Source organism: Apodemus sylvaticus, chromosome 19 (genome assembly GCF_947179515.1).
Source record: "Apodemus sylvaticus chromosome 19, mApoSyl1.1, whole genome shotgun sequence".
Classification (NCBI taxonomy): Eukaryota; Metazoa; Chordata; class Mammalia; order Rodentia; family Muridae; genus Apodemus; species Apodemus sylvaticus.
This window is the reverse complement of record NC_067490.1, coordinates 51,688,791-51,698,978: the sequence shown is the minus strand read 5'-3', so window position 1 is coordinate 51,698,978 and position 10,188 is coordinate 51,688,791.

Below are 10,188 nucleotides of genomic sequence, written 5' to 3'. Positions count from 1 at the left end.
ATTTGTAATATACTTTATCTACTTAATGTCAACAAACTATCTGGTTTCATTTTTGAACCCTTCTTATATGTATCTAATTTGTTAGAAATTTCTTACTTTAGACTTTTTCTTTTTGTCTTTTATTCTTTTTATCTTTCTAATATTTTGGGATTATCTCCTGCACAATAGCCTTCTCTACCCATTGTCAGGTCTTTTAAAAAGCTATTTTTAATGTACTTATTTATACTACTTTCTTCTTTTAACTCATCTTTGGCTAGCTATCAATGTACTATTAATAAATTATAAACCCATATTTTCACTTATGGTCATTGGTGATATGTCAATTGGCTATGACAGACTTTAATGTGTCTTAACAATATATAATCCTCATAAATGGATATATTTGTATATATGTATACATATGTGTGTATATATACACATTATATATAGTATATACATAAATAAAAATAAAGAAAACCTTAAAACATAAAATGGAAATGCCAATTCACTTACTAAAGCAGGTTTATCAGAATAACATCAGATCTCTTACCACCATTGCTTAATAACAATTACATATGTAATTTCACCTCACACCAGTCAGAATGGCTAAGATTAAAAACTCAGGAGATAGCAGAAAACTGGGCCTGACACTTCCAGAGGACCCTGCTATGCCACTCCTGGGAATATACCAAGAGGATTCCCTGGCATGCAATAAGGACACATGTTCCATTATGTTCATAGCAGCCTTATTTATAATAGCTAGAAGCTGGAACAAACCCAGATGTCCCTCAGTGGAGAATTGGATACAGAAAATGTGGTATATTTACACAATGGAATACTACTCAGCAATTAAAAACAATGAATTCATGATGCTGGAAAAACCAGGTATCCCTCAATAGAAGAGTGGATGCAAAAAATGTGGTATATATACACAATGGAGTACTATTCAGCCATTAGAAACAATGAATTCATGAAATTCTTAGGCAAATGGATGGAGCTAGAGAACATCATACTAAGTGAGGTAACCCAGACTCAAGAGGTGAATCATGGTATGCACTCACTAATAAGTGGATATTAACCTAGAAAACTGGAATACCCAAAACATAATCCACACATCAAATGAGGTACAAGAAGAAAGGAGGAGTGGCCCCTTGTTCTGGAAAGACACAATGAAGCAGTATTCGGTAAAACCAGAACGGGGAAGTGGGAAGAGGTGGGTGGGAGGACAGGGGAAGAGAAAGGGGCTTATGGGACTTTTGGGGAGTGGTGGGCTAGAAAAGGGGAAATCATTTGAAATGTAAATAAAAAATTATATTGAATAAAAAAAATTATTAGGCAAATGGTTGGAAATGGAAAATACCATGCTAAGTGAAGTAACCCAATCACAAAAAAACACACATGGAATGTAGTCACTGATAAGTGGATATTAGCCCAGAAGCTCTGAATACCCAAGACAAAATACACATATCAAATGATTCACAAGAAGAAGGAAGGAGAAGGCCCTGTTCCTGGAAAGGCTTGATGCAGCAATGTAGGTGATTTTCAGAACAGAGAAGAGGGAGAGGTAATTGGGGAAGGGATGAAGGGAAAATGGCATAAGGAACTTATGGGGAGGGATGAACCAGGAAAGGGGTATTCATTTGGAATGTAAACAAAGAATATAGAGAAAAAAAAAAAAAAGAAAAAGAAGTAACTGCTTTCCAAACCTGTTGCTGCCAGAAACGTTGTTTATAATTTTTTTTTTTTTAAACACATTGCTTTTGGTTCAAGTCTCCATCTTTATTTTTTTTTAATTTTTTTATTCGATATAATTTATTTACATTTCAAATGATTTCCCCTTTTCTAGCCCCCCCCACTCCCCGAAAGTCCCGTAAGCCCCCTTCTCTTCCCCTGTCCTCCCACCCACCCCTTCCCACTTCCCCGTTCTGGTTTTGCTGAATACTGTTTCACTGAGTCTTTCCAGAACCAGGGGCCACTCCTCCTTTCTTCTTGTACCTCATTTGATGTGTGGATTATGTTTTGGGTATTCCAGTTTTCTAGGTTAATATCCACTTATTAGTGAGTGCATACCATGATTCACCTTTTGAGTCTGGGTTACCTCACTTAGTATGATATTCTCTAGCTCCATCCATTTGCCTAAGAATTTCATGAATTCATTGTTTCTAATGGCTGAATAGTATTCCATTGTGTAGATATACCACATTTTTTTGCATCCACTCTTCTGTTGAGGGATACCTGAGTTCTTTCCAGCATCTGGCAATTATAAATAGGGCTGCTATGAACATAGTAGAACATGTATCCTTATTACATGGTGGGGAGTCTTCTGGGTATATGCCCAGGAGTGGTATAGCAGGATCTTCTGGAAGTGAGGTGCCCAGTTTTCAGAGGAACCGCCAGACTGATTTCTAGAGTGGTTGTAACAATTTGCAACCCCACCAGCAGTGGAGGAGTGTTCCTCTTTCTCCACACCCTCTCCAACACCTGCTGTCTCCTGAATTTTTAATCTTAGCCATTCTGACTGGTGTAAGATGAAATCTTAGGGTTGTTTTGATTTGCATTTCCCTAATGAGTAATGAAGTTGAGCATTTTTTAAGATGCTTCTCCACCATCCGAAGTTCTTCAGGTGAGAATTCTTTGTTTAACTCTGTACCCCATTTTTTAATAGGGTTGTTTGGTTTTCTGGAGTCTAACTTCTTGAGTTCTTTATATATATATTGGATATTAGCCCTCTATCGGATGTAGGATTGGTGAAGATCTTTTCCCAATTTGTTGGTTGCCGATTTGTCCTCTTGATGGTGTCCTTTGCCTTACAGAAACTTTGTAATTTTATGAGGTCCCATTTGTCAATTCTTGCTCTTAGAGCATACACTATTGGTGTTCTGTTCAGAAACTTTCTCCCTGTACCGATGTCCTCAAGGGTCTTCCCCAGTTTCTTTTCTATTAGCTTCAGAGTGTCTGGCTTTATATGGAGGTCCTTGATCCATTTGGATTTGAGCTTAGTACAAGGAGACAAGGATGGATCAATTCGCATTCTTCTGCATGCTGACCTCCAGTTGAACCAGCACCATTTGTTGAAAAGGCTATCTTTTTTCCATTGGATGTTTTCAGCCTCTTTGTCGAGGATCAAGTGGCCATAGGTGTGTGGGTTCATTTCTGGATCTTCAATCCTGTTCCATTGATCCTCCTGCCTGTCACTGTACCAATACCATGCAGTTTTTAACACTATTGCTCTGTAGTATTGCTTGAGGTCAGGGATACTGATTCCCCCAGATTTTCTTTTGTTGCTGAGAATAGTTTTAGCTATCCTGGGTTTTTTGTTGTTCCAGATGAATTTGATAATTGCTCTTTCTAACTCTGTGAAGAATTGAGTTGGGATTTTGATGGGTATTGCATTGAATCTGTATATTGATTTTGGCAAAATGGCCATTTTAACTATATTAATTCTACCGAACCATGAGCATGGGAGGTTTTCCCATTTTTTTGAGGTCTTCTTCCATTTCCTTCTTCAGAGTCTTGAAGTTTTTGTCATACAGATCTTTCACATGTTTGGTAAGAGTCACCCCAAGATACTTTATACTGTTTGTGGCTATTGTGAAGGGGGTCATTTCCCTAATTTCTTTCTCAGCCTGCTTATCCTTTGAGTATAGGAAGGCCACTGATTTGCTTGAGTTGATTTTATAACCTGCCACTTTGCTGAAGTTGTTTATCAGCTGTAGGAGCTCTCTAGTGGAGTTTTTTGGGTCACTTAGGTAGACTATCATGTAGTCTGCAAATAATGATAGTTTGACTTCTTCCTTTCCAATTTGTATCCCTTTGACCTCCTTATGTTGTCGAATTGCCCGAGCTAGTACCTCAAGTACAATATTGAAAAGATAAGGAGAAAGGGGGCAGCCTTGTCTGGTCCCTGATTTCAGTGGGATTGCTTCAAGTTTCTCTCCATTTAGTTTGATGCTGGCTACCAGTTTGCTGTATATTGCTTTTACTATGTTTAGGTATGGGCCTTGAATTCCTGTTCTCTCCAAGACTTTAAGCATGAAGGGATGCTGATTTTTGTCAAATGCTTTTTCAGCATCCAATGAAATGACCATGTGGTTTTGTTCTTTGAGTTTGTTTATGTAGTGGATTGTATTGATGGATTTCCGTATATTGAACCAACCCTGCATTCCCGGGATAAAGCCTACTTGATCATGGTGGATGATCGTTTTGATGTGTTCTTGAATTCGGTTGGCAAGAATTTTATTGAGTATTTTTGCATCGATGTTCATAAGGGAAATTGGTCTGAAGTTCTCTTTCTTTGTTGGATCTTTGTGTGGCTTTGGTATCAGCGTAATTGTGGCTTCGTAGAAGGAATTGGGTAGTGTTCCTTCTGTTTCTATTTTGTGAAATAGTTTGAAGAGTATTGGTGTTAACTCTTCTTTGAAGGTCTGGTAGAATTCTGCACTGAAACCATCTGGTCCTGTGCTTTTTTTGGTTGGAAGACTTTCTATGACTCCTTCTATTTCTTTAGGCTTTATGGGACTGTTTAGATGGTCTAGTTGGTCCTGATTTAATTTTGGTATTTGGTATCTGTCAAGGAAATTGTCCATTTCCTCCAGATTCTCCAGTTGTGTTGAGTACAGGCTCTTGTAGTAGGATCTGATGATTTTTTGGATTTCCTCAGTTTCCGTTGTTATATCTCCCTTTTCATTTCTAAGTTTGTTAATTTGGATACTTTCTCTGTGCCCTTTGGTCAGTCTGGCTAAGGGTTTATCTATCTTGTTGATTTTCTCAAAGAACTAGCTCCTGGTTTTGTTGATTTTTTTGTATGGTTCTCTTTGTTTCTACTTGATTGATTTTGGCCCTGAGTTTGATGATTTCCTGCCTTCTACTCCTCCTGGGTGAAATAGCTTCTTTTTGTTCTAGGGCTTTCACGTGTGTCATTAAGCTGGTAATGTATGCTCTCTCCGTTTTCTTTTTGGAGGCACTCAGGGCTATGAGTTTTCCTCTTAGCACTGCTTTCATTGTGTCCCATAGATTTGGGTATGTTGTGTTTTCATTTTCATTGTGTTCTAAAAAGTCTTTAATTTCTTTCTTTATTTCTTCCTTGACCAAGGTATCATTGAGTAGAGTATTGTTCAATTTCCACGTGTATGTGGGTTTTCTATTGTTTCTGTTGCTATTGAAGACCACTTTTACTCCATAGTGATCAGATAGGAGGCATGGGATTAGTTCGATCTTCTTATATTTGTTGAGGTCTGTCTTGTGACCAATTATATGGTCGATTTTGGAGAAGGTACCATGACGTGCGGAAAAAAGGTATATTCTTTTGTTTTAGGATAGAATGTTCTATATATATCTGTTAAATCTAATTGGTCCAAAGCTTCAATTAGTTTCATTGTGTCCTTGTTTAGTTTCTGTTTTCCTGATCGGTCCATTGAGGAAAGTGCAGTGTTGAAGTCACCCACAATAATTGTGTTAGGTGCAATGTGTGCTTTGAGTTTTAATAAAGTTTCTTTTATGAAAGAGGGTGCCCTTGCATTTGGAGCATAGATGTTCAGGATTGAGAGTTCTTCTTGTTGTATTTTTCCTTTGACCAGCAAGAAGTGTCCCTCAGAGTCTCTTTTGATGACTTTGGGTTGAAAGTCAATTTTATCTGATATTAAAATGGCTACTTCAGCTTGTTTCCTGAGACCATTTGCTTGTAAAATTTTCTTCCAGCCTTTTACTCTAAGGTAGTGTTTGTCTTTGACCCTGAGGTGTGTTTCCTGTAAGCAGCAAAATGTAGGGTCCTGTTTACGTATCCAGTCAGTTAGTCTGTGTCTTTTTATTGGGGCATTAATTCCATTGATGTTAAGAGATATTAAGGAATAGTGATTGTTACTTCCTATCATTTTTGACGTTATTTTTTAAATTTGATTGCTTAACTTCTTTTGGGTTTGATGAAAGGTTACTGTCTTGCTTTTTCCAGGGTGAAGTTTCCCTCCTTGTATTGGTGTTGTCCTCCTATTATTTTTTTATTCAATATATTTTTATTTACATTTCAAATGATTTCCCCTTTTCTAGACCCCCACTCCCCGAAAGTCCCATAAGCCCCCTTCCCTCCCCCTGTTTTCCACCCAACCCTTCCCACTTCCCTGTTCTGGTTTTGTCCTATACTGCTTCACTGAGTCTTTCCAGAACAAGGGGCCACTCCTCCGTTCTTCTTGTACCTCATTTGATGTGTGGATTATGTTTTGGGTATTCCAGTTTTCTAGGTTAACACCCACTTATTAGTGAGTGCATACCATCATTCATCGTTTGAGTCTGGGTTACCTCACTTAGCATGATGTTCTCCAGCTCCATCCATTTGCCTAAGAATTTCATGAATTCATTGTTTCTAATGGCTGAGTAGTACTCCATTGTGTATATAATTGATAGAGAAATTATTTTAAAAAGCTCAAATAGTTCATTACCACCGAATCATAACTGAGAAATATACGCAAAGAATAAATAGAGGAGGAAGAATATATGTCTCATTCAGAATACATGAAAGTCATATGACATGTGGACTCTAAATATGTATACAGTATCCAGGCACTGGTGGTGCACACTTTAATCCAGGACAGCCAGGCTATATAAAGAAACCCTGTCTTGAAAAACCAAATAATAATAATAATAATAATAATAATAATAATAATAATAGTAATAATGTATACAGGTCTTTTATATTATGACTTCTGATTTTGTGTCTGTATGAGTTTGTTTTATGTATACTCTGTATGTATGTATGTTTATTGTTTTGTTTTGTTTTTATGTTGTCTTTCCCTCTCCCTGTGTCTCTCCTTTTTGTTTGTTTGCCTCCTTGCTTGCTTTCTGAATTGCAGGAAAGAGATGGTATGTAGATACATTGTTTCATAAGTAGAAAGAAACTTGGAGAAACTTTGGGAATGCAATCCTTCGTCAGAATATATTAATTAGTAAATACAAAACAAAATAAACGTATTAGAACAAAATCATGTTCACACATGTTGTTGGGTATAGAAAAATAATACTAGAAATCAGGGTCAAGAAAAGCCATAAAACCTAAAAAATGTTCTGCAGTCTGAACAATAAATTTTATTGATCAATGTCCTATTAAAGTGTCAGGAACAAACTTATAACCCAAAGAATCTATAAAAAGGAAAGCACAATGTTTTATAAGGAGGTAATTACTAAAAGGAATGTTTATATTTGAGTAAAGATTTATTCAGTTTCTATGAATATGTGGGCTTTCTGTTATTTTAGTTGTTAGGTAAGTCCAGCCTTATTCTGTGGTTATTTGATAGAATGTAAGGGATTACTTCAGTCTTCTTGCATATGTTGACATTTGTTTTATGTCCTATTATATGGTTTGGAATTTTGAATAAAATTTTTGAATAACATTTTTTGTGGTGCTGAGAAAAAGGTACATTCTTTTGTTTTGGCATGAAATATTTATAGAAATTAGATCCATTTGTTTCATACATTCTGAACATATGGTTGGCCAGAGACTGGCCAAACTTGGGATCTAACCCATAAGCAGTCAACAAACTCTAATTCTATTGCTGATGCTATGCTATGATGTTGTGCTTGTACACAGAAATCTAGCATGTTGTCCTCTGAGAGACTATACCAGCAGCTGACTGAGACAGAGGCAGGCAGAATTTTGCACAAGGAGGTGGGCAATATTTTGAATGTAAATTATATAAAGTATTTAAGAATAATTTTTAAAAGAAGGGAAAAGAAGGATGAAAATCAACCAAACAAAAAAGTAAGTTTTATATTCAGGATTCTATTAAAATTACTGTTGATATCTTAATTAAACAATTTCATAATGCATGGTAATTGTTAAAACCTAAAAGGAAAAAAAATACCCAGTATACAGTAGTCATACAATTCAGAGCAAAAGAATTATGAAATTGAGACACAAAAAAGAATCCATAAAATCAAACAAATATCAGGGATCTGAGATGAAGAAATACTTCTGTGTTAATGTGGGCAACTCTAAATGAGAATCATAGCATTGGGGGATATGGATCCTGAGGTGGCTACTATCTGTAACCAGGCTGTACTCTCAATGTAGGGATAAAGACAGCAAATGTCCTTCAACCTAAAATATGTCCTGCTTATGAGATATTCAGGGACAAGGACAGAGTAGAGACTAATGATTGGCCAACCAGTGGCTATCCCAAAATGAGACACATCTCAAAGACAAGATAGAACTCCTAACACTATTAATATTACTCTTTTATGCATGTAGTCAGGAACCTAGAATAACTGACCTCTGATAGACTCCACCCAGCAGCCAAAGGAAAGAGACACAAAGACTTATGCCCAAATATTAGATAGAGTTCAAGGATTCTTATAGACTGGTGGAGAAAATTGAGGGACACAAAGAGGACAGGGACTCCAAGGAAAACAGAGTCAAATAACCTGTACCTTTGGGTGCTCACAGAGGGAGAATCACCATCCATAAATGGAGCACTAGCTGCATCTAGGCTCCCTGCACATATACAACAGATGAAAACTTCATCTTCACGTGGTTCCCCAACAACTGAAGCAGAAGTTGTCATTGAGCCTGTTGCTTGCCTGCGTGTGAATCTGCTCCCCCTCTCTGAAGTGGCCTGCTTTGTCTGGCCTTAGTGATAGAGGATGTGCTTGTCCAGGAGCTACTTAATATGCAAAGGGTGATAGGGTGAGTGTGTGTGTGTGTGTGTGTGTGTATGTGTGTGTGTGTGTGTTTGTGTGTGTGTGTGTGTGAGAGAGAAAGAGAGAGAGAGAGATACAGAGACAGAGAGACAGAGAGAGAGAGGGAGAGATGAGAGATGAGACCCAGAGGGGTATATTTGAGTAAAGATTCATAAGTAGAAAGAAACTTGGAGAAACTTTGGGAGTGCACTTCTATAAAGTAAAGGGGAGAATGGAATAATTAATAAATTGAACAGAAACAAAGAAACAAAGAAATTAAATTAGAAAGAAAAAAGAACAAAAGAAAGAAAGAAGAAAAATTTCATTGTTTGAAAAGGTGAATAATATTCACAAAACTTACTAAAAGAGATTAAAGACACACAATAAATATGTTAAAAATTAATGCCAAGATTATAACTGCTCCAAATCCAGAGAATCAATAGAGAATATATTGGAAACATATGATTCCAAACAGAAAATCTAGAATAAATTGATAAGCATTAATAAGTGGGTAAGTGTCTAGGTCCACCTCAACTGACAGTTAAAAATGAAGAAGATATAAATATGTAACCATACTGACAAGAGTAACCGTATTTAAACAGAAGTAAAAATTATCATCCCCAGATTTAATAAACATATGCATAAATAAATAAATGATAAAGGAAGCAGATAAATTTGTTGTTGCATTATTCCATATTTTTTAACAAGAGCTAATATCCATATATTTTAAATGGTTCTACATAATATAAAGTAAATGAAGAAAAAAGAAAGTCTTCATTTTTTTCAAACCAAGACATAACATTTTATTAAACCTGCATGCATTTCAGCTTATTTTAAAACAATCTTTTACATTTCTGTTATGAGTGTAGTATGTTCACTATAGGATATTTGATATGTGAACACAAGAAAGATGTAGAAATTTTAGAAATATTAAAAATGCATCACTTATGTATTTTTTGTACTTACATAAATAGTTTCTGTGCATTCTGGAAAGGTTAAGACTTTTTTTATTCTTCTTTTTCAATACTACCCACAATATTTCTTAAATTAATTTGACTTAATGAAAATATATCAGAGTAGTTGAATAAAACGCTTACCTATGTACGTATGTATGGTCTTAGTACAAAATGGAATCTGTAAATATTTGAATTCTGACATTTTTGCAGTCTATAGCAGTTTCAATGAAGATATCCTGAATAAGCCCAGATATTTAAACATGTCTCCAGTTGCTTGCAGTGTTTGGAGATGTAGGGGTTGTACTTTTATGGCAGGAAGTATGCTACTTCAAATATGATTTGAATATTTGTAGTCTCATCCAACTTCCAGCTAACTCATTCTATTTCCTTCTTGTATTTGGTGATGTGAGATCGCAGCTTCTTGTTATTGCTTCCAGGCCTATCTCTTGCTACTGTGTTTTCCAGTTATAATGGACTACTAATCCCATAGGAAAGTAAGCCTAAGTGAATTCTTCTTTTCTTCTTTCCTCCTTTTTCCTTTACTTATTTATATATTTTACTTATTCTCTGTATATCTCACTTTCTGCTC